The 25,561-nt window shown below is 46.1% G+C and overlaps 1 long non-coding RNA gene across 3 annotated transcripts in view; it reads left to right on the forward strand.

Annotated features, from left to right (window-relative positions):
* The first annotated feature begins 4,204 nt into the window (after window positions 1-4,204).
* LOC132893400 (uncharacterized) overlaps window positions 4,205-25,561 on the forward strand; it is a 271,286-nt gene continuing 249,929 nt past the window's right edge. For all 3 annotated transcript variants that reach the window (XR_009655551.1, XR_009655549.1, XR_009655556.1), the window contains exon 1: window positions 4,205-4,322. This is a non-coding gene — a long non-coding RNA (uncharacterized LOC132893400). The remainder of the gene's footprint in view (window positions 4,323-25,561) is intronic.

A 25,561-nucleotide genomic window follows, 5' to 3' on the forward strand; every position in this document is an offset into this window, starting at 1 on the left:
AGCGCTAACCACTACACCACCGTGCCGCCCACCACCAATCATAATCATTCATTCATTCATTCATTATCTCTAGCCGCTTTATCCTTCTACAGGGTCGCAGGCAAGCTGGAGCCTATCCCAGCTGACTATGGGCGAAAGGCGGAGTACACCCTGGACAAGTCGCCAGGTCATCACAGGGCTGACACATAGACACAGACAACCATTCACACTCACATTCACACCTACGGTCAATTTAGAGTCACCAGTTAACCTAACCTGCATGTCTTTGGACTGAGGGGGAAACCGGAGCACCCGGAGGAAACCCACGCGGACACGGGGAGAACATGCAAACTCCGCACAGAAAGGCCCTCGCCGGCCACGGGGCTCGAACCCGGACCTTCTTGCTGTGAGGCGACAGCGCTAACCACTACACCACCATGCCGCCCACCACCAATCATAATCATTCATTCATTCATTCATTATCTCTAGCCGCTTTATCCTTCTACAGGGTCGCAGGCAAGCTGGAGCCTATCCCAGCTGACTATGGGCGAAAGGCGGAGTACACCCTGGACAAGTCGCCAGGTCATCACAGGGCTGACACATAGACACAGACAACCATTCACACTCACATTCACACCTACGGTCAATTTAGAGTCACCAGTTAACCTAACCTGCATGTCTTTGGACTGAGGGGGAAACCGGAGCACCCGGAGGAAACCCACGCGGACACGGGGAGAACATGCAAACTCCGCACAGAAAGGCCCTCGCCGGCCACGGGGCTCGAACCCGGACCTTCTTGCTGTGAGGCGACAGCGCTAACCACTACACCACCGTGCCGCCCACCACCAATCATAATCATTCATTCATTCATTCATTATCTCTAGCCGCTTTATCCTTCTACAGGGTCGCAGGCAAGCTGGAGCCTATCCCAGCTGACTATGGGCGAAAGGCGGAGTACACCCTGGACAAGTCGCCAGGTCATCACAGGGCTGACACATAGACACAGACAACCATTCACACTCACATTCACACCTACGGTCAATTTAGAGTCACCAGTTAACCTAACCTGCATGTCTTTGGACTGAGGGGGAAACCGGAGCACCCGGAGGAAACCCACGCGGACACGGGGAGAACATGCAAACTCCGCACAGAAAGGCCCTCGCCGGCCACGGGGCTCGAACCCGGACCTTCTTGCTGTGAGGCGACAGCGCTAACCACTACACCACCGTGCCGCCCACCACCAATCATAATCATTCATTCATTCATTCATTATCTCTAGCCGCTTTATCCTTCTACAGGGTCGCAGGCAAGCTGGAGCCTATCCCAGCTGACTATGGGCGAAAGGCGGAGTACACCCTGGACAAGTCGCCAGGTCATCACAGGGCTGACACATAGACACAGACAACCATTCACACTCACATTCACACCTACGGTCAATTTAGAGTCACCAGTTAACCTAACCTGCATGTCTTTGGACTGAGGGGGAAACCGGAGCACCCGGAGGAAACCCACGCGGACACGGGGAGAACATGCAAACTCCGCACAGAAAGGCCCTCGCCGGCCACGGGGCTCGAACCCGGACCTTCTTGCTGTGAGGCGACAGCGCTAACCACTACACCACCGTGCCGCCCACCACCAATCATAATCATTCATTCATTCATTCATTCATTATCTCTAGCCGCTTTATCCTTCTACAGGGTCGCAGGCAAGCTGGAGCCTATCCCAGCTGACTATGGGCGAAAGGCGGAGTACACCCTGGACAAGTCGCCAGGTCATCACAGGGCTGACACATAGACACAGACAACCATTCACACTCACATTCACACCTACGGTCAATTTAGAGTCACCAGTTAACCTAACCTGCATGTCTTTGGACTGAGGGGGAAACCGGAGCACCCGGAGGAAACCCACGCGGACACGGGGAGAACATGCAAACTCCGCACAGAAAGGCCCTCGCCGGCCACGGGGCTCGAACCCGGACCTTCTTGCTGTGAGGCGACAGCGCTAACCACTACACCACCGTGCCGCCCACCACCAATCATAATCATTCATTCATTCATTCATTATCTCTAGCCGCTTTATCCTTCTACAGGGTCGCAGGCAAGCTGGAGCCTATCCCAGCTGACTATGGGCGAAAGGCGGAGTACACCCTGGACAAGTCGCCAGGTCATCACAGGGCTGACACATAGACACAGACAACCATTCACACTCACATTCACACCTACGGTCAATTTAGAGTCACCAGTTAACCTAACCTGCATGTCTTTGGACTGAGGGGGAAACCGGAGCACCCGGAGGAAACCCACGCGGACACGGGGAGAACATGCAAACTCCGCACAGAAAGGCCCTCGCCGGCCACGGGGCTCGAACCCGGACCTTCTTGCTGTGAGGCGACAGCGCTAACCACTACACCACCGTGCCGCCCACCACCAATCATAATCATTCATTCATTCATTCATTCATTATCTCTAGCCGCTTTATCCTTCTACAGGGTCGCAGGCAAGCTGGAGCCTATCCCAGCTGACTATGGGCGAAAGGCGGAGTACACCCTGGACAAGTCGCCAGGTCATCACAGGGCTGACACATAGACACAGACAACCATTCACACTCACATTCACACCTACGGTCAATTTAGAGTCACCAGTTAACCTAACCTGCATGTCTTTGGACTGAGGGGGAAACCGGAGCACCCGGAGGAAACCCACGCGGACACGGGGAGAACATGCAAACTCCGCACAGAAAGGCCCTCGCCGGCCACGGGGCTCGAACCCGGACCTTCTTGCTGTGAGGCGACAGCGCTAACCACTACACCACCGTGCCGCCCACCACCAATCATAATCATTCATTCATTCATTCATTATCTCTAGCCGCTTTATCCTTCTACAGGGTCGCAGGCAAGCTGGAGCCTATCCCAGCTGACTATGGGCGAAAGGCGGAGTACACCCTGGACAAGTCGCCAGGTCATCACAGGGCTGACACATAGACACAGACAACCATTCACACTCACATTCACACCTACGGTCAATTTAGAGTCACCAGTTAACCTAACCTGCATGTCTTTGGACTGAGGGGGAAACCGGAGCACCCGGAGGAAACCCACGCGGACACGGGGAGAACATGCAAACTCCGCACAGAAAGGCCCTCGCCGGCCACGGGGCTCGAACCCGGACCTTCTTGCTGTGAGGCGACAGCGCTAACCACTACACCACCGTGCCGCCCACCACCAATCATAATCATTCATTCATTCATTCATTATCTCTAGCCGCTTTATCCTTCTACAGGGTCGCAGGCAAGCTGGAGCCTATCCCAGCTGACTATGGGCGAAAGGCGGAGTACACCCTGGACAAGTCGCCAGGTCATCACAGGGCTGACACATAGACACAGACAACCATTCACACTCACATTCACACCTACGGTCAATTTAGAGTCACCAGTTAACCTAACCTGCATGTCTTTGGACTGAGGGGGAAACCGGAGCACCCGGAGGAAACCCACGCGGACACGGGGAGAACATGCAAACTCCGCACAGAAAGGCCCTCGCCGGCCACGGGGCTCGAACCCGGACCTTCTTGCTGTGAGGCGACAGCGCTAACCACTACACCACCGTGCCGCCCACCACCAATCATAATCATTCATTCATTCATTCATTCATTATCTCTAGCCGCTTTATCCTTCTACAGGGTCGCAGGCAAGCTGGAGCCTATCCCAGCTGACTATGGGCGAAAGGCGGAGTACACCCTGGACAAGTCGCCAGGTCATCACAGGGCTGACACATAGACACAGACAACCATTCACACTCACATTCACACCTACGGTCAATTTAGAGTCACCAGTTAACCTAACCTGCATGTCTTTGGACTGAGGGGGAAACCGGAGCACCCGGAGGAAACCCACGCGGACACGGGGAGAACATGCAAACTCCGCACAGAAAGGCCCTCGCCGGCCACGGGGCTCGAACCCGGACCTTCTTGCTGTGAGGCGACAGCGCTAACCACTACACCACCGTGCCGCCATCATAATAATAATGTTTTTCTCTCTGCCCATCATCATCATCACACATATCAACATGGAGCCTAAGAATGCTAAGCAAACTCAGTCCAGTTTCACCACACCACATCTTTTCCACCTCTCCATTTCGAGGTGATGACGTCACCCGGGGCGCTGAGGCCGAGCGCGTGCTGTGCTGTGCCGTGCGCGCGCGCTGTGAAGCACATGGAAGGCAGTGGAGGAGGTGTTAGCAGCAGCAGCGCAGCGCCCTGGGACACAACATGGCAACCCAGCATGCACGCTCACACCGGGAATGCGGACACAGCCTCGTGGTTCACCCCGGACGAGCAGAAATGGTGAGTTGAAGTGTAGTTTGTTTGTCAAGCGACATATTTGGCTTTGTTTCTAAGCTAATACAAACATGCAAACAGATGTTGTGAATGCGCATGCGCGGTGTGTATGGACTTGTTGGAGATGGTGTTCAGGAATAGAGTGAGTGTGAAGAATGAGTGCAAAAGTCTTTTCAACTGGCTTGAGATAATGTTTTTGCATACTTAGCATGTAGCCTATATATATATATATATATATATATATATATATATATATGAAATGTTTATTATTATTATTATTAATAATAATTGCATCATGTTGCAAAGCTCTTATTTGATCCTAATGTATTGTTTGTTTCTTGCATAGGTGCATGTGTTCAAATATTTCAGCCTTTTTTTTTTTTTAAAGGTTGCCTGTGGAAAGATGCATGCATTTTATACAGCCCTATTACAGCTGCTACAAATCTGTTTACAAAACCATATAGATAGAAATCATAAACCGAACAATAGACGTGCCTGCATGTGATGATAATCTCCTGCTGCTTCAGCTGCCTGTGTGTGTCTGAGTAAGGATTGACCTTCTACGTTATCTCCAGACGTTTAACCATACCACAAGCCAGCGTTTACAAAGCCGAGTCCTCCTGTACGGGTCGTGACCTGCGGCCTTCTTCCTCCTTGTGATATACATCTATCCATCGGTTATCTACAGCACTTATCCATCAGGGTCATGGGGAACAGGAGCCAATCCCAGCTGAGTGGTACATTCTGGATGGGTCACCAATCTTACCCCTTTTCCACCAAATCAGTTCCAGGGCTGGTTCACAACTCGTTCAACTTGCGAACCAGCTGAGAACCAGTTTGCTTTTCCATAGCTCGCGGTGCTAAGGGAAGACACGTCATTACGTCGCTGTATATGTCAGTTAGGTCGCTACATTTGCATAAACCTTCGCGAATATTGAAGCAAAAACAACAACAGCAATAATAATAATAGCTGACTTCGCGTTTGTACAGCTGCTGCTTCTCATCGCTTAAAAATGGCGATCTTTCGCGGTCTTGTTATTGTTGTTGGTCTTAACAACTCCGCCCCCCCCGCTGACGTAAGCGGTTCTTTCCTCTGGCCCAGCAGAGAGTTGGTGCTAGCCTGGAACCGGTTTTTCTGGCCCCAGAGCCAGTTCTTTGTCAGTGGAAACAGAAAACCCGGTTCCAAACTAAGCACTGGCCCCGAACCAGCCCTGGAACTGCTTTGGTGGAAAAGGGGCATATGTTAAGGGTAATCTTGCACAAGGCCATCTGTCTACAGCAGAAAAAAATAAAATAACAAAATGCGTCTGGAAAAATCCCAAGGGAGTCTGGAGCCAGATTCGTGACGTCACCTGCGGAAGCGCCAGCAGGCTGCGCGAGCTTTGCACGGTTTCAGTGCACAGCCTGTGTAGACCAAGCGCTCCCATTTCTCTCTCGTTGTCCGGTCTTTTGGGAAACGATGAGTACTAATCCCATCAAGATTGGTGTTGCTACACCCTCCTACGATACATCTGTTAACCATTTTAATAATTACGTGATAACGTTGAAGAAATTTGCAGAAAACCACCAGGTCGTTTTCTCATAAACAAACCAGCGCTGATGTAGGATTCAGAAGGAGGCGTCCCGCACGCGACGTCACGAAAATCAATGTTTGCCGGGAAATCCAAATGCCAAGTTTTTTCAGAGGCGGACCAATTCACCTCAAATGGCTTGATTTCAACTGAATTTTTCTGGTATTGCGCAAGGTGCAAAAATTGCAGAGAATGCAGAATGTTACAGATATTTGACCAAAGTTTAATATAAAATAGGAGAATTACATTGATCTTGCTCCTGAATTTACCCGTGATATGCACTTTAACATGGAGAGGATCCATCCATCATCTGTAGCTGCTTATCCTGTTCTACAGGGTCGCAGGCAAGCTGCAGCTTATCCCAGCTGAGTATGGGCGAGAGGCGGGGTACACCCTGGACAAGTTGCCAGGTCATTGCAGGGATGACACATAGGTGGGGTTTACATTAGACCGTATCAGCGGATCATCAGATTAACGTTTTTAAAACGATTAGTGTGCACACAGCAACACCAATACACAATTCGTGTGCACACAGCAACACCAATACACGGATACGCTCGGCTCCGCAGGCATCCTGCGCTCCAAATCACTCCGCCCTGAACAGCGAGTGCCCTCTGGAGGGTGCGCACTCCGGCCCTGCGCAGCTCACAGAGCGTCCGAGTGAAGTGCACAAGCGGTGATTCGGGACTGAGCCGCTGTGTGTGTGATCCCAGTGCATGTCGGGCATGCGCGTCACTTACCACTTGCAAGTGGAAGGAGTCGCGTCACTTGACCAACGCCAGCGAATCAGGAAGGTGGATGTCACAGTGACGTTGTCCAATGACGACGCCAGCTAGAGCTCAGCACAGCGTATCCGCGTATTCTCAATGTTTACACAGCACCGGACCAGACACAATCTGGATTGAATACGTGGACCCTGGCAGATTCCCGTTTCCCGGCGTTTCCAGTCAGTTTAATGTAAACGGACAGTGCATCCGCGAAGAAAACGAGACAGATACGGTCTAATGTAAACTTGGCCATAGACACAGACAACCATTCACACCTATGATCAATTAAGAGCCACCAATAGGCCATTTGCAGGAATTGGTCACGTGTCAATTTTCCCCATAGCAACAAGCCCGTGGTGGGCAAGCTAACTTGACATTCCTTGACAGCCATAAGAGTTTGACTGACAATGCGAAGCAGTCCATTTCTATAATAGCTGTTTTTACCTTTTCTACTGTATTTTTTATTTTTTTTTTACCCGAATTTTCGTGTGTACTTGTGAGTTAAAGCGAATCATTGGCCGTAAAAGAGAGTTTTTTTGGACTCAAGTTGGTCACCGCTGAAAGAAATTGATTATTGCACAGCAAGTACCAAAGGAAAAAGGAAATCTAAAATCTGGTGTTGTACCTTTCTATTTTTAACTGGAGTGGTACTGTAAAGCAAAGAAGAAAAATCGTACGACATGTCGACAGGTAAGAAACTGATTCAAATACATAAGAAGCAATGCTATGTTTGCAAAAGAAACAGTGCAAAAGGGGTTTCAAGCGAATGATAAATGTAGAAAAGGAGAAATTATAAGTTACAAACATACCTGAGAAATCTGCCATTTCGCACGTGAATTTCTTTCAGCAGCAACCAACTTGAGTCCAGAAAACTCTTTTATGGCCAATGATTCGCTTTAACTTACGACAGAAGTTAAAACCACAAACTTTTTGTAAGTACACACGAAAATTCGGGTCAAAAAAGACAGGCGCCGTACCATAAATCCGGGGACCCGGATTCGATTCCGACCCGAGGTCATTTCCCAAGCCCTCCCCGTCTCTCTCCCGCTCATTTCCTGTCTCTACACTGTCCTATCCAAATAAAGGTGGAAAAAGCCCCCCAAAAAGACAGTAGAAAAGGTAAAAACAGCTATTATAGAAATGGATTGCTTCGCATCGCCAGTCAAACTCTTATGTTTGTCAAGGAATGTCAAGTTAGCTTGCCCACCACGGGCTTGTTGCTATGGGGAAAATTGACCGCGGACACAGGGAGAACATGCAAACTCCACACAGAAAGGCCCTTGCCGGCCGCTGGGCTCGAACCCAGGACCTTCTTGCTGTGAGGCGACAGTGCTAACCACTACACCACCATGCCGCCCTGGAGAGTAGCCAGGTGATCTAATCTGTATGTCATTGGACAAGCTCAAGGAGAGCATGCCAACTCTACAGAAAGGCGCCAGGGTCAAACCCAGAACCTTCTTGCTGGGAGGTGATAGTGCTAACCACTGCACCATGCAGCTACATTATCATCAAAACTAAAATAAGTGATATGGGGAAGCCATGTCCTAAACGTTAGAGAAGCAGCTTCGGAACCAAAAGGTCGCTGGTTCGATTCCCTGGACCAGCAGAAATGACTGAAGTGCCCTTGAGCAAGACAATGGCAGAGATGCCTACTAGTACGGATTGGCCGTATTTTGTACGGAAAAGTTATGTAAATATGATGTTACGGCAAACAGTGTTATTCTGTACGCAATTATTATAAAGTCTTAAATTCCAGTGAGTTGTTTTTAAATGCCCAAGCGACTTTTTCAATCCATGCACGATTCACGGCTATTTATTTATTTTTACGACAACCGCACATGCTGTGTGTGACATGCGCAGATTCCGCACATTTGTTCGCGCTATTTTCGATACGGTAGAATGGCCGTGCATTACACCCAGTCAAAAGGGCAATGGATACACGCACTGCAAACTGTGTAGAACTGACATTAACATCACTCATGGTGGTTGCGATGACTGCACGTGGCATGTCAACTACAAAAAAAACATATGGAGTATGCTGAAATGGCGAGTCAGGCGGAAAGTAAATCTGGGGGTATCCAGCAGTTTTTTACGAAATCTGTGGATGAAAAGACACGGAACGTGACCCGTGCTGAAGCGGTGATGGTTGACCTGTGCTTGGAGTTGAACTTGTCAGTTAGTGCCATGAAATGTGAGTTAAACTTATTCAGTTTCTTTTTACATGTATGATTTTTATTCACTGAAATATCAAACACTGGCTGTACTTCTTTAATTCAAAGTCTTTTCAGTGTTGCAAGTGCAAATGTAAAACAGAATTTTATGATGTGTTGTTGGGATTGTGGCAAAAAATTGATCATTCCACTGTTTTAAATACAATTCTAAATGTCATTTTATTCAATGTCTCTTCTGAAGCATTATGCTGAAGTATTTATATATTGGGACATTAAGATAACAATGTCGGACTCTCTTTGGCATGAAATAAGAAATTTTTTATTTTATTTTATTAGAATCCGTTAACAGGTAGAACATTTTGCCAGGCAATATAATATAATACTTTTGAGGAGTTACATTCAATACCAATGATTGGTAGTCAACCGTAATGTCTGCAAACAGGGAACACTATTGTATTTATAAAAATGTGATCTATTGTATGCTCTAGAAATTTGTTGAGTGGAAAGTCAGTTGAGATGGCTGCTCACGATTTGTTTATTCAATTCACACAAAACAGTTCTTTTTAATAATTAAAATGTTAAACATATTGGTATATACACCTCTTTATAATAGAAATGCGCATAAATTAATGTTACTGAAAGTCATTCCAAAATACTGAAAAATGTTTTCAAGAATACTGAAACTCAATTTGGGGTAGGCATCTCTGCAATGGTAACTACTCTCTTTTGCGTTATTTTTGACAGAAGTAAAATTCATACATGAACAAATTTTGGCGAGTTGATTTTCTGTTTGGCTGGTTACTTTGGAAGGTAAGTAGTCCGGCTGGCTGGTGGGAAAAAAAAAAAAGAATTTCGAGCCCTGTATAGTGAGCTCATTGGTAAGATGAAAAAACGCTTTCGGACACTACTCCGTTGTGCCGTTATTTACGTCATTACTGTCGGACAATTAAAACGTGCCAGATCAGTCGGCTGGTGGGTTTTCAAAATAATAAATCCATGCATGTGTTTTTGTGATGAATCCATATTATACTGAGCGCATTTCCCACATTAATCAATACAAAGTACCTGCATCTTTCAGTTTTTTTAAATCAAGGCTGAATACTTTCTTCTTTGGCGCTGCCTTTTATTCAATCAAATTTGAGACTTTTAATTTGATTTCTTTTCGCGCGGCCGCAATGCATGATGGGATGTATTGCTTTGGTTAGTAACCATCGGTTGTACGCTACTTTTCGTGATGCATTGTGGGATACTTTGAGCGGACTATAGAGATCTTGCAGTCACGTGACCGGAAAGTACACAACCCCCATCTTGTCGGTCAAAAACACCGCTGAATACTGCTGCACTCGTGTACAGAATGGATCAATTTCAACCGACGGACTACACGGCTCATTTTTCTAATGAACAGATAACTAGATATATGTCTAAAATAAACGATCTACAGATTAGTGACCGTTATGGCTTTCCGAACGGAGTTTTCACGACCGGATTTTGAACTGCCAGCGGAATACCCGGACGTGTATGATTACCTCATTAACTTTCCCTTGCTGTTCAGTGGTGAAGCACTGCGTGCTTATAAATCTCTGGACAGTTTTCTTTACAGAAATTCAGGATTTGTCAGCGACTCGGATGTGGCATCTTGTAAACAAGAAAATAATCCTCATTGGATGGGTAAGTCACTTAAGTATTGAGTATAGCACTGACCAGCCGATTATAGAATAGAATAAGGTAATTCCAAATCGTCCGTCTTGTTTACATGGATCTGGCGTTGGAGAGGTAGAGGCTTGGCAGTGGAGGTTTGAGTAGCTGTTTTCTGAGCTTAGTCAACAGGCCGGCTCTGCCTGCAGCCTCACTTTTGCTTCTGCTCCCGGTGCCGCCTCCTTCGCTTTGCTTCCGATAACAATCCACGGAGACCACGCTGGTCTCGCTGTCTCGTCCGGAATGTTATTTATTTTTTTTTCTCGTCCGGAATGTTGTGCATGCGATGGAAATCGCTACAAACCGTCATTTTCTGCTGGAAACCAATGTCCAGTAAGTCCATACGGTTGTAGTGGATATTGAAGTCCGGTACAGACGAACAACACGCAAAAATACACACAAAAACCATAAAAAACGTGCACAGGTAGGGAGAGCTTGTAGCCGCAGCCGTTGTAGTAGAATTGTATATAGTAGGGTTTTCCAGAAGAAAAGGTAGAAGTAAAAGCAGAAGTAGAACCAGAAGTAGAAGGCCGTTTGACCGACACGATGGCGTCTGTCACAATCTGGATCGGCTGTGACGTCACATGCAAGTGCTCCATACAGGGTGTAAATAATCCTCACTAAGGTTTCGGACAGCACTACAAAATGGTGTCCTCACTATATAGTGAGTAGGGAGCGATTTCGGACACAGTGAAGGTCTTCAGCAGGTCATGTAGAAGGAAAGGCCACCTTGGGTCAATAGAGAGGCTGGCGTATCTGAACGTGTCAGGTCGGGATAATCCTGTTGGGATGCTGTGTGTAGTGAGCGCAGGCATCAGTCACTGGCTGAGGGACACCTCGGGGAGCCTTTGGCAGCTGGTGGAACAGACGGAAGTGATTGCGGCAGCGGTATGGCTGCATTAGCTTTGATTAGAAGAGCGTGGATGCCGAACTGAGCATGCAGGATGATGTTTGTGTCAAGCTACTCCTTCCTGTATATTAGCTCTACGGGCTTTTGCTACTCAAAACCAGGGCTCCAACTATGAAATGTAGTTAGTTATTTAGTTTATTTATTTATTTTCAGATATTGTGTTGAATATTGTCTAGAGCAGGGTAAAATGAAAAGTGGCGAACGAGGACGAATGGGACCGCAAGGACCTTTCAGTGGTAATCAGTAATTTAAAGGTACTGACTGCAAAGTCATCTGAAGTTTTTAATTTTTTTACTGTGCATGGTATTTTCCCACTTCCCCCAAGAACAGTATCATGTGGATGAGATGTGATTGATATCCTGAGGGTCGCGTTCCTCCATTTTGGGACTGTGTTCCTACCTCTTGAGGTAAACTGTATGGCCCTACGGAAACAGCTGAACACAAGGAGTTTTAACTAATTAGCATAATTATGAAACTGTGTCACACCAAGATGGTGATGCACAGAAAACATCGTGACTCTAAATCAACCTCGGAGAGTTTTGAGTCCCAGGGCTGTAATTTGTGGTTGACATTTGCGAATAGATCTGTGAAACAAAATATGAAAAAAAAAAAATATTTTTTTCTCTGTTACTGCTTTTGTGTTTTTTGTTTTTTTTTCTTTTCTCTGTAAGATCAAAACATTTTGGTGCAGTCCTCGAAAAAAAATCTCCGAGCCCCAGCACCCAAAACATACTTGCCTGAGAAACAATTCCACTTGCCCAGAGCTTTATTTTATTTTGGAGAGGACAGAATACAGTTGAAAATTTTTTTTTAAAATAGGTGAAGCAGCATAATTATCATAAATTCACAAAACCATGACACCAAAATATGCAGACACATTCAGAAAGAAAAGTTCGAGTAGTAGAGGAATGAATAATTTAGGGTATATTAAGCTGTGGAGTTTTGAAAGAGTATAATAATAATGCTGGAGCTTTGTTTCTGTTATCAAAGGAACACCGTCCTGTGCAAAATGTCACCGTGGAACCAGAGTGTAGAAATGAACCTACAGTTCGAGAGAGTTATATCTGTGAAGATACTCAGTCATCCAGGTACATAGTAATCTGTGGTTGGTAGAAGAGAGCAACTGGACTTGCTTGAAAAGTCTTGAAGACGTTTCGCCTCTCGTCCGAAAGGCATCCTCAGTTCTGCCTGTCTAATAGGGAGTATCCAGTATTTATCCTCTCATGGATCATCATAGAATCCGAATCAGAATGCTGATGGCTGCATTGTAGGTGGCTGATAGATGTCATAGACACCCACCTCTGTTCAGTGATGGTCGTTCCAGGTTGACAAAAATGAACGATCCTCTCTGGCTAAGATGTCTGCCAGTTTTCTGGAAGTCCTCTCATACTCCCGCACCAGTCCAGTTGCTCTCTTCTACCAACCACAGATTACTATGTACCTGGATGACTGAGTATCTTCACAGATATGTTTCTACGCACTTTGGGATGAGATCCCTTCGACTGGTGCGGGAGTATGATGGCCCTTTTCCACTACCCTTTTTCAGCTCGCTTCAGCTCGCTTCAGCTCACTTCAGCCCAACACGGCTCGCGTTTCGACTATCTAAGAACAGCACGACTCAGCTCGCTTCAGCCCTGCTTAGCCCCTAAAACTCGCACGGTTTTGGAGTGGGGCTGAAGCGAGCCAAACCGAGCGGAGTGAGGCTAGGGGCGTGAGGGGACACTCCCCTGTGCACTGATTGGTGAGGAGGAGTGTCCTCACATGCCCACACGCCCCGCGAGCACGCTGGGATCTGTAAACACTGTAAACCCGGAAGAAGGAGAATTACGAATTACGAGAATTATGAAGCCTTATGTGCCTCGCCTCATCTATACGCTCTTGCCAGTATCTGTTGGCGTTGTCGGTGACAACAAGCCACAGCACCAAGACCAGCAACACTAACGACACCATGTCCTCCATGTTTATTGTTTACTCTCCGGGTCGTGAGACTACCGCTTAAAAGGTCACTGATGTCACTGTTTGCGCCGCATAACGACATCACCTGACGTCCACCCACTTTCGCTAACTCCACCCAATGTGTCCACCCACTTCCAGCCAGCACGGTTCAGCGCGGTTGTAGTCGAAATGCAACTCCAACAGCCCCGCTCAGCTCGACTCAGCCCAACTCAGCACCGCACGGCTCAGCCCAACTAAGCCGCATTGGTAGTGGAAAAGCGGCATGAGAGGACTTCCAGAAAACTGGCAGACATCTTAGCCAGAGAGGATCGTTCATTTTTGTCAACCTGGAACGACCATCACTGAACAGAGGTGGGTGTCTATGACATCTATCAGCCACCTACAATGCAGCCATCAGCATTCTGATTCGGATTCTATGATGATCCATGAGAGGATAAATACTGGATACTCCCTATTAGACAGGCAGAACTGAGGATGCCTTTCGGACGAGAGGCGAAACGTCTTCAAGACTTTTCAAGCAAGTCCAGTTGCTCTCTTCTACCAACCACAGTTCGAGAGAGTTCTACACACACACACACTGAACTTTACAACAGCATGTGAAATGGAAATAAATCGACTCAGGCAGGAAAAAGTATTTTGGATAAAATTGTTACTGTCCGTTACACACTGATCAACCTGTGTGACTCAACTGTGCCTTTGAATCGAGAAGAAATGAAAAGGGAACTGAACATTAACTGTTTTATTGAAATTTTCCTTCCCAGGGTGATTGAGGTATTTCACCTGACGTCACAGGGTCACGTGACGCCCCGGTGTCCGCCATTTTGAACGTCAAGCTACATACTAACGCTGCAGACAGAGAGGGAGAACCAGCTTGAAAAAAAACGTGTTACAGACACCTAGAATCGATTAATTTGTCAGTAAGCACTCTATAAATAACCATGGTGTTTGCTTGTTGTGCTGTGGGCTGCCACAACAGACAGGGACAGCGTGCAGGACGCTCCTTTTACCGGTTTCTAGTGATGGGAATTTCGGCTCTTTTTCGGGAGCCGGCTCTTTTGGCCCTTCTTACTATAAGGAGCCGGCTCTTTCGGCTCCCAAACGGCTCCTGAGATTTTATTTTTGATTTAATTGCTGCAGTTAACTAGTTAATTACATTATTATTTATATTTTATCAATAGGATGTTTTCCATTTTATTTTTTTATTTTTTGTAGCCATTGTAAAGCTTTGTAAAGTATAGCAGTGTAACAATGTTTTAGCTATAGAAATAAAACTTACTTACCAATTAATAAATTATTTTCTCACAAACATAATGCAAAACTGTGTTATATTACCAATATAAAATACACAGCTGATTTTCCCCTCCTCAGGTGCCTCACAGACTCCTCTCCCCTGCGCTCCACAGCTTTAAGCATTACACCAATTTTCGTATTTTCGCAGCTGTGAATGACATCAACCCCCCCCAACCAAAAAAAGTAGGCGTACACCATGCTACTTTTTTTCCTCTGAATGGTAATAGACAACACAAAGACGCAACCGGACAGCAACTTTTTTGGGAAAGTATCTCTCTCTCTGAGGCACCTAAGGACAAAAAACTAATTCGGCTCCCCAACTCGGCTCCCACCGAAGAGCCGGCTCCCGTCGTTCATTTCAAAGAGCCAGCTCTTTGAACCGGATCGTTCGCGACCGACACATCACTACCAGTTTCCTACTGACCCAGACAAGAGGGCCAAATGGATTGCAGCTGTGAAGAGACAGGATTGGGAGCCAACAGAGTACTCCAGACTTTGCAGTGATCATTTCAGGTTAGTTTATCAGTTAACGCAATTTTGATAAAATATATAGCAAAAAGTAAATGGGTCAGTGTTTGTTAACCCATCTGAGCAGTGAAACAAGGCAGTGTTAATTTGTCTAGGGTTGCATGTAGCAGACATCAGACATAAAACGCAATAACAGAGGCTAGAAAGAAACGGGACACAGAAATAAATAAACAGGGCTCCATACCAAGGCTGGGTACAGTGTTTGTGATAAAAGACAGATCCAATTTAACACGAATCACAGCTTACTTTCTTGTTAAAATGTGCAAAGGTCTCCACCATCTCATACCGCCTTGCACTGAAGGACTTAAGCGTGCCGTCCAAAATGGCTGCGTCACGTGACTTGGTCACGTGGGTGAAATACCTCAATAGTTACTATATGACTACAGCTACAACTGGAATGTGCTGATTCTGTTAGTGTTTGTAATTATTGTACCGTCCACTGTTAGATAAAATTAAAATAAAATCTTACAACATTGTTTGAAGGTCTAGAGCAAGATATTTTATTTTACAAATAACATTTCAGATATTGTTTTTAACAATAATAAGCATCTCTGTATAAATGACAGAGTGCAGATAGCTGTGTAACTACATGTCCTTGGGGTTGCTGAGACATGGACGAGTGGGAATAAGCTCTAGCCCACAGTTCAAGTCAAAGCCCTTTGAGAGTAAATGCTTTCTGTTCCCAAAAGCTGATGTCGGGGAAAAAGTCTTTACACAAAGAAGGTTTTCTTGCTTCTGTAGTTTTTTAAAACTGGTCTTCTGTGTCGGGACTTTTTGGGAAAAAGAATGTATATTCCAACATGTAGCTAATGCTAACGCTAGGCCACAAATCTGCACTATCACTCCAGTTGTTTCGAGGAATTTTGCATGGATAAGAACCGTTAATAAACTCTGATTTCTGCATATATCTATCCTTCGCTGCTTTCTGACTAAGACTGTCCAAGTAATCTGGTAGTAGAGCTTTTATAGCTGTAGTTTTCTTCAGACAACAGCAACAGATGCCAGACATTATCTCTTGGCTTCATTAGATTAGATTAGATTAGATTAGATTAGATTAGATTAGATTAGATTAGATTAGATTAGATTAGATTAGATTAGATTAGATTAGATTAGATTAGATTAGATTAGATTAGACCTTTTTTGATCCCTTTGGGAGGGTTCCCTCAGGGAAATTAAAATTCCAGCTGCATCATTACAGGATAAACAGAAAATAGAGAAAACTTCTAGATAAATTAAATATTTGTATATACAAATATAAAAAAAGAATAAGATATGGGAAAAGAAGAAAGAGAAAAAGAAAAAAAAAGTCCAGCAGGAGAGGTATTGCATATTATATGGCACATTGTCCGGTATTGCTTATTGTCAGGCTAGGCTACTGCTCCTTCCCGTCTTCTGCCCTCCTGTTACCCCTTCTCCCCCCCCCCCCCCAGAGAGGAGTTGTACAGTCTTATGGCGTGAGGGACAAAGGAGTTTTTAAGTCTGTTCGTCCTGCACTTGGGAAGGTGCATTGTGTCACTGAACAGGCTCCTCTGGTTGCTGATGACGGTGTGCAGAGGGTGACTGGCATTGTCCATGATGTTCAGTAGTTTGGCCATAGTCCTCTGCCACCGTCACCAGAGAGTCCAGCTTCATGCCGACCACAGAGCCGGCCCGCCTGATCAGTTTGTCCAGCCTGGATGTGTCCTTCTTGGATGTGCTGCCCCCCAGCACACCACGGTGTAAAACAGGACACTGGCAACCATGGACTGATAAAACATCTACAGGAGTTTCATGCAGATGTTAAAGGATGGCAGCCTCCTCAGGAAGTATAGCCTGCTCTGTCCCTTCCTGTACAAGTGGTTGGTGTTGCAAGTCCAGTCCAGCTTGCTGTCCAGCCACAGCCCGAGGTACTTGTAGGAATCCACAGCCTCCACCTCGACTCCCTCGATCAGAACTGGTCGTGACCTTGGTCTGGACCTCCCAAGGTCAATGACCGGCTCCTTGGTCTTCGAGGTGTTGAGCTGCAGATGGTTCCTGTTGCACCATACAGCAAAGTCCCTGACCAAGCTCCTATACTCCTCCTCTCTGTTGTCCCTGATACACCTCATGATGGCTGTATCATCGGTGAACTTCTGAATGTGACACAGCTCCGAGTTGTAGCAGAAGTCCGCGGTGTACAGGGTGAAGATAAGAGGGGCCAGCACTGTTCCCTGGGGTGCTCCAGTGCTGCTAATCACAGTGTCAGACGTGATGTCCTTCAGCCTGATGTACTGCGGCCTGTCGGTGAGGTAGCTGGAGATCCAGGTGACCAGGCAGGGGTCCACTTGCATCCTGTTCAGTTTGTCCTGAAGCATAAATGGCTGGATGGTGTTGAAGGCACTGGAGAAGTCCAAGAAGAGGATCCTCACTGTGCCATTTCCCTTATCCAGATCTGAGTGGGCTCGGTGTAGCAGGTAGAGGATGATGTCTTCCACACCAACACCTGCCCAGTACGCAAACTGCAGACAGTCCTGGGCATGTTGCACCTGGGGTCTGAGGAGGCTGAGGAAGAGCCACTCCAACGTCTTCATCAGATGTGAAGTGAGTGCCACCGGTCGGAAGTCGTTCAGCTCGCTGGGCCGGTTCTTCTTGGGAACTGGAATGATGCATGATGTCTTCCAGAGGGTGGGCACTCTCCCCAGCTGCATGCCGAGGTTGAAGATGCGTTGGAGTGGTTCGCCCAGTTCAGCAACGCAGGTCTTCAGTAGTCAGGGGGACACCTTGTCCGGGCCTGCTGCTTTCCTGGGGTGAAGCTTCCTCAGTTGACCTCTGACCTGGTCTGCAGTGATGCACGGAGGAGTCTGTGTTAAGGTGGGGGAGGAGGGGGCTGCTGCGATGACTGAGGGGAGGTCTGTTGAGGGAAGAAGGAGAGATGGCTGCAGTGGGGGGGGGGACGTGGGCTGGTTGAAGAAGTCATTCCGCTCGTTTGCCCTCTCCACTGTCCCCTCAACAGCTCTGGTCTTTGTGTTGTGGCCTGTGACGGTTTTCACACCTTCCCAGACCTCCCTCATGCCGTTCTCCTTCAGCTTCTGCTCCACCTTTCTCCTGTAGCTGTCCTTAGCTTCCCTCATGCAGCATTTCACCTCCTGCTGTGCTGCTTTCATCGCCTCCCTGTCCCTGCTCCTGAAGGCTGCCTTCTTCCTGTTGAGGACAGCTTTGACTTCCTGTGTTACCCATGGCTTGTTATTAGGGTAACACCGTACAGTCTTAGCGGGGAGACCACGTCTGCACAGAAGTTGAGGTAATCTGTCAAACAGTGTGTCAGCCCCTCTGTGTCCTCACAGTGTGGGCTAAGTAGCACATCCCAGTCCGTGGTGTTATAACAGTCTCTGAGGGCATCTTCCATTTCAGGGGACCACCTCCTGATGGAGCTAGTTGTTGCAGGCTGCCTTTGGACCAGGGGGGTGTACTTTGGCTGTAGACGAACCAGGTTGTGGTCAGACTTCCCTAGTGGGGGGAGGGGTGTGACTCTGTATGCATCCCTCATATTAGCATACAGCAAGTCAATTGTCCTGTTGTTCCTTGTTGGACAGTCCACAGCTTGGTAAAAAGCAGCCAAAGTAGAGTCCAAAGTAGCGTGAATAAAGTCCCCAGAAATGATCATAAATGCCTCAGGGTGCTGTGTCTGCAGCCTTGCTGTGACAGAGTGAATCCTCTCACATGCAGCGTCTGCCCTCAGAGGGATGTAAACACGGATGGTGATCACGTGACTGAACTCCCTCGGCAGATAATGTGGCCGCAGGCTAACCGCTAGCAGCTCCAAGTCCGGGCAACATAAGACTAACTTTACAGAGATATGTCCCGGGTTACACCAGCGGTTGTTCACGTAGATGATGAGTCCTCCACCTTTGCCTTTCCCGCATGCTTTAGCATCTCTGTCGGCTCTCACAGCAGTGAATTCCTGCAGGTCCACGTTAGCATCCGGTACAAGATGTGTTAGCCATGTCTCCGTAAAGATAAACAAGCTGTTCTCCCGGTAAATCTGCTGGTTGTTCAGTGCGGGTAGCTCGTCGACCTTGTTCGGCAGTGAGTTCACATTCCCCATAATAATGGAGGGAATGGATGGTTTGCAGTGCCACTGGTTGTCTGTTAGCCTAGCCTTTAGCTTAGCCCCGGCTTTGCAGCCCCTGGGTCTCCTCCTCAGCTCCACCGGGATGGGGTGTCGTATTCCGGCTCGTCCCATTGTTTTCAGGGCCAGCAGCTCCTCTCTCGAATAAGCGGGAAAACTGGCTCCTTGTTGCGTGTTAAAGTTAAAAATATCCATGGGATATGAAAAACACACTGTCTTCGTAAGAAGAGCAGAAAAGTAAAAAGGTGAAAAAAAGAGGTTTAAAGAGCTAAAAACTACAGAGCTACTGGAGAGGCAGCCATCTCCCACAGCGCCACACAACTATACAGTATGTGAACAGCCAATCAGCAGGTACTGTATGTGTTTATGATTTTTATGTCACGATTTACAGCTGATGGGGGACACCCTTTGTCGGCTGTCCACCAGTCACAGGCTCCCGTGCCACGATGGCGGTATGTTGATACATATTTAGAAAATAAAAATATTATGAAATACATGAAACTATCAAAAACAATTTAAATTATATACTGGTTAGAGGTAAGGAACATTATTCAGTGATATCGTTTATTATTAACTCCAATCGTGATATATAAGTTCCAAGTTTGACACCTGCCCACTTCAACCACACTGCTGGCACATGATGTCCTTGACCCTCGTCGCTCTTAGCTAACTAGTATAATTATGTGGAACCCACTGAACCGAGCTTTTCCAGTACACTCGAACACACACATACTTCGATGAATTATAACCAAAAACAAGGACATTTGAATGATTTTCTCAAAATATTTTTGTACTTGGATATATCGTCGTGTTGATGAAGAATAAAACTTTTTTAATGCATTTCCCGTGAAACGAGACGAGCTACTTTAGGCTGGTTCCCTGCTCTCTTGGCGCCTGTGTTGCTTAGGTTGCCAGCACTAACTTTTGTCGTCCGATCGGATGATTACTATTAAAGTTTTACTCGTCCTTGCACAGATTTTAGTCGTCTGGGATGATTGGACATGAGGTTTCTCGAGCATTGAGGTGTATAACTCCATACTCAGACTCATCGATCCAAGACAAGTGCTGCAAATTCTTCATCAGATTTCATACCTGTTTCAGCCTTCAGTCAATTCCAGCAGTCGATCTGTCCCTTCATGAAAATTCTTGCAAACAACCTTGCGGTTTCCTTCGCTTTTCTGGCGTGCTTTCTAACTGATTCGCTTTCGTATTTTCCTTTTCTTTTCCTCTGGTAGGAGAGCAGAGTCCGCCATGTTTGCCCACACCGACTTGTTTTGGTTAACAGTAGGTCAAACACCCCACAGTGGCTGCATGATATTGTTGCTCGCTTGCTTCGGCAATCTCCAGAATCGTAAAATGCGGGACGGTTTTTATCTCGGCAAAACCTTTACACATTGGGTACACGGTGTGTGCAGCAGCGCAACTCCTCAGTTTCAACTCGAATCGACTTCAAATCAACACGAAACTCTGACAGCACTAGAAATCGAGCATTTTTGCCCAGAATTCAACTTTGCAGTCAGAACCTTTTAATGGTTATAAATAAAATGTACAAGTATCTGTTTTGTTTTACTGGCGGTTACCACTTTTGACTCGAGCCCCGACTCTGAACAGAAGGGATGTTTGCTATGAGGTTGAAGTGGAGAATGAACATACAGTACTTCCCTGTTCATTTGTCATTCTCGTTGTGAACATTTTAACAGGTCACGTTGTCACTTCACTAATCAGCCAATCAAAGTGGGGAAATGAAATAAAAATTTATGAAGGTCATTAAAATCCTCCCCAATGAGCTGCCGATGATTGACTGGCTCAGACTTGCAGCCTGAGGGTTTGATTCTAAGCTCAGGTTGCTATCTGGAGTTTCACGTGTTCTTGCTGCTGTGTGCATGTGGTTTCTTACCACAGCTCGAAAACGTACAGGTAGGTGTATAGACTACACTATGTTGTTCCTGGGCGTGAATGTATGTATGCAGAAAGTACAGAACATCCTCACTGACGTTCAACGCTTGCAGGACAATGAAAGGGCATTAAAAAAAGCCTCTTCTGATTTATGCTACACCCACTTTGGGTTTAAATTCAGATACAGATGGTGACAGTGTATTACATTCCCATTGCACATTGTGCCCTGCAGTGGACTGGCGTCCCATCTAGAGTGTATTCCTGCTACACACCCAGTGTTCCCTGGAGAGGCTCTGGACCGTGACCCTGACCGCAGTTTAGTCTCAATTCCCACCCACCACTCAGTTCTTCTTGCTTCCAATCATGGAAGGTGAAGGCAAATGCCAGGATCAGGCAACACAATATTTTTGGCTTTCATGATAGTGGTCATGTCAGGTTAGGCAGTCATAGTGCCATGAATTCTTGCTGTGTCCTGGTCAGGAGACTGGAAATGATGAAGTTTGACCCCAACCAGTCATCGTTCACATCCACAGGGGTGTGCTGGAGCAGGTCGTGACCTTGAACTGAACCACACTCGGGGATTCTGTGTCACAACTTGCACTATGTTGCAATCCCATAGATGTCTACATACTGTTATTGTGAGAATCCTTTTTGCCTGGATCAGACTATTTTTGTCTTTCAGGGTGGTCATCATGTCAGATTAGGCAGTCGTTGTGCTATGAGTTCTTGCTGTCTTTTAATCGGAAGACTGGAAACACTACAAGTTTGACCCCAACCAATTATCGTTCATGTCCTTGAATGTTGTTGGGGAGGAGGGTCAGGACATTGCCAGTCATGGCTATCGAGGAACACGTCGTAGGATTTGTCAAACTAGGTGAGTCGTTGTGCCGTTAATTCTTGCTGTGTCTTGTAGCGTTTCCAGTCTTCCGATCAAGACACAGCAAGAATTCACGGCACAACGACTCACCTAGTTTGACAAATCCTACGACGTGTTCCTCGATAGCCATGACTGGCAATGTCCTGACCCTCCTCCCCAACAACATTCAAGGACATGAACGATAATTTGTTGGGGTCAAACTTGTAGCGTTTCCAGTCTTCCGATCAAGTTTGACCCCAACCAATCATCGTTCATGTCCTTGAATGTTGTCGGGGAGGAAGGTCAGGAAATTGCCAGTCATGGCTATCAAGGAATACATCGTAGGATTTGTCAAACTAGGTGAGGGAAAACACAAAAATTCTGACATGCTCGACTTTTTGTTGGGGTGGTGTGAGGTGTTCCAGACACCACATCGCTGTTGTTTGATTGTCGCGCTACGAGGCCTGTTCGTTGTTTCTAACGTTCGTGTTTGGGCCTACGCTGGAAATTTGTTGGCCATGAAAAGTGTGTGTCCAAATCGGGCTGAATTTGTGTAATCTGATCCCAACATAAGTGCTTCCTCTGAGATGTGAAGTCAGGAAACCACATCTTTTCCCACAGCTGTTCATGGCAGCGTCACACCCTGTGAGAATAGCACTTTCAGCCCTGTTGTGCATACATGACAACATGTTGCTTGATCGGGAAGGGATAGTACCCAAAGAACACAGGCAATTTGGTTCTCTTGGACACCCGGCTATGGATGGCTGTGGTATAATCGGGATTCAAACTCATGATATGTTAAGCTTTGCTGCACTTGTCTTAATGCTGACCGCCATCTTTAAAAGATTCTATTGATCCAGCATGACATGTTCTTATTTAGGTAGTGCCCGGCATTAAGGTTAAGAGTCTGACCTCAAATTAGAGCAGTAACACAGAACACTACAAATTTGAATGTTTCTGTTCACCGTTTTGTCTTTGAAACAACTGACAAACTCCAAGTGCTTGTGTTGGTTTTGGTTCATGTTCTCAGCAGGATGTAACTAAATCTAGTGATCTGTGCTATACATGTAAAACGTTCTGGCTGTTGTGCAGAAGAGATATTGCAAACCAGCATTGTACAGATACAGAGCGTTCACACAGGTTGTAAAAGATGGATAGATAAATGAAATGCTAGTGTACGTGTTATCAAATGTTTATTCCACGAAATCAAGTCGTACATGCACTGATAGCCGACGAGGCGCGTATCACCGAGTTGGCTATAAGCCATGTACGACGAGATTGAGTGGAATAACTATTTTTATTCTATCCATGTTCACTAGAATTTGAGAAACGGAGCATTTTTAAAAATTTTTTTGCAAATTCGATGAATAACTTTTTATACAAAATGTCCAGCAAAATCCTTTCCGCTTAGAATGTAAACAAACCGGTGAAATGTTGGGAGCAATTTATGAAAAATGCTATAATAATTCTTGAAAAAATAAAAATTTTATTCCATATTTTGTTACTGGCTTTTTTTAAATTTATTTTTTTGGGGTTTTGTTTTTGAATAATTTTTATTTCATCCTTGGCTGGTTCAGCAACATGCTCTGCCATTTTGTTTTTTCTACTCACAGTGTATGAGCTGATATCCTAGTAGTAGAGTAGCCAATCAGAGCGTGCGATTGCTCATATCCAGTGAATGTGAATAGAATAAAATAAAAATATTAATTGCTGCCCTGGATCAGGCTTATCGTACTCAAGTCCAGGATTCGGACCCGTAAATTGGAGACGAGGACTTGGAATTTTTTTTTTTTTTTTGTAACATGCCATAATAATTTGCCATAAGATATTTAGATCTACATTAATTTTTATGCTAATTTCGTGCAATAGAATTATACATTCACCTGTTCATACGTCATGTTCAGGAACAAACTAACGTTAATGGCGCTAAAATGCCTGGAGAGAATGCCTCAAGGATTGTCCGCTTTACTTATACAGACTTCTCGTGCAGTGGGGAAAAAACGTGCTGCTATGTGTTCCATATGTAGAAGAACTATCGAGGAGACGACGGGGACAACCTCGAACTTCAAGAGGCATGCTATGTTCATTGCTCTGTTGATAGCGGGGCTTGCTGAGCGATGAACTAGCTAGTGTTAACCCTCATGTTATTTGCCCTGTTGATAGTGGGCGGGGCTTGCTGAGCGATGAACAAGCTTTTTATCTGTAGCCTGTTAACTAAAACAAGGCGGTCAAACAGTAACGTTAGTCCAACACAGTAGCAGAGACGCTTTCACATAAAGGCAGCAACAGCCACCGTCACACGGTGCGGATGGAGTCTTGTTCTCGGACTCGACTCAAGTTTGTTTAATGACTCGGACTTGAACAGTGGGGACTCGGACTCGAGGTTTAGTGACTTGACTACAACACTGCCCTGGATACATCATCAGGTTTTATGTGTTGAATGTATAAGTAGCTAAGTAAGCAATAAAGCACCCAAGGGTGTGTACTTAGAAAAATAATATACCTCTTGGCTTATCATCCTACACTTTTATTAGAGCTTTTTTTTTTTTTTTAATGTACACCATAGCAGGTTGCCAATGATACCCTTTTCCTTGTTCAAGGGCAACGTGTTATTTTAATCCGTTAAATGTCCTAGCTATAATGATAAGCATAAGCTTATCCTTATACATGCATGCATACATGCACAGAAATATCTCATTCACTAATTTCCCCAATAAATGAATAAACACGAATTTATTTAAATTGTGTTAATTACAGGAACGTTTCTCAAACGTTTAGAGAACCTAATTGGAATGTTAGGCTACGTTTACATTAGACCGTATCTGTCTCGTTTTCTTCGCGGATGCACTGTCCGTTTACATTAAACCGCCTGGAAACGCCGGGAAACGGGAATCCGCCAGCGTCCACGTATTCAATCCAGATCGTGTCAGCTCCGGTGCTGTGTAAACATTCAGAATACGCGGATATGCTGTGCTGAGCTCTAGCTGGCGTCTCATTGGACAACGTCACTGTGACATCCACCTCCCTGATTCGCTGGCGTTGGTCATGTGACGCGACTGCTGAAAAACGGCGCGGACTTCCGCCTTGTATCACCTTTCATTAAAGAGTATAAAAGTATGAAAATACTGCAAATACTGATGCAAATACTGCCCATTGTGTAGTTATGATTGTCTTTAGGCTTGCCATCCTTCCACTTGCAAGTGGTAAGTGATATGTGCTGGGATCACACACACAGCGGCTCAGTCCCGAATCACTGCTCGTTCGCTTCACTCGCGTGCTCTTATGAGCTGCGCAAGGCCGGAGTGCGCACCCTCCAGAGGGCACTCGCTGTTCAGGGCGGAGTGATTTGGAGCGCAGGATGCCTGCGGAGCCGAGCGTATCCGCGTATTGGTATTGTTGTGTGCACGCGAATCGTGTATTGGTGTTGCTGTGTGCACACTAATCGTTTTAAAAACGTTAATCTGATGATCCGCTGATACGGTCTAATGTAAACATGAGCTTAAAGTTTTCCAACGTTT

The sequence above is a fragment of the Neoarius graeffei genome, chromosome 1 (genome assembly GCF_027579695.1).
Source record: "Neoarius graeffei isolate fNeoGra1 chromosome 1, fNeoGra1.pri, whole genome shotgun sequence".
Lineage (NCBI taxonomy): Eukaryota > Metazoa > Chordata > Actinopteri > Siluriformes > Ariidae > Neoarius > Neoarius graeffei.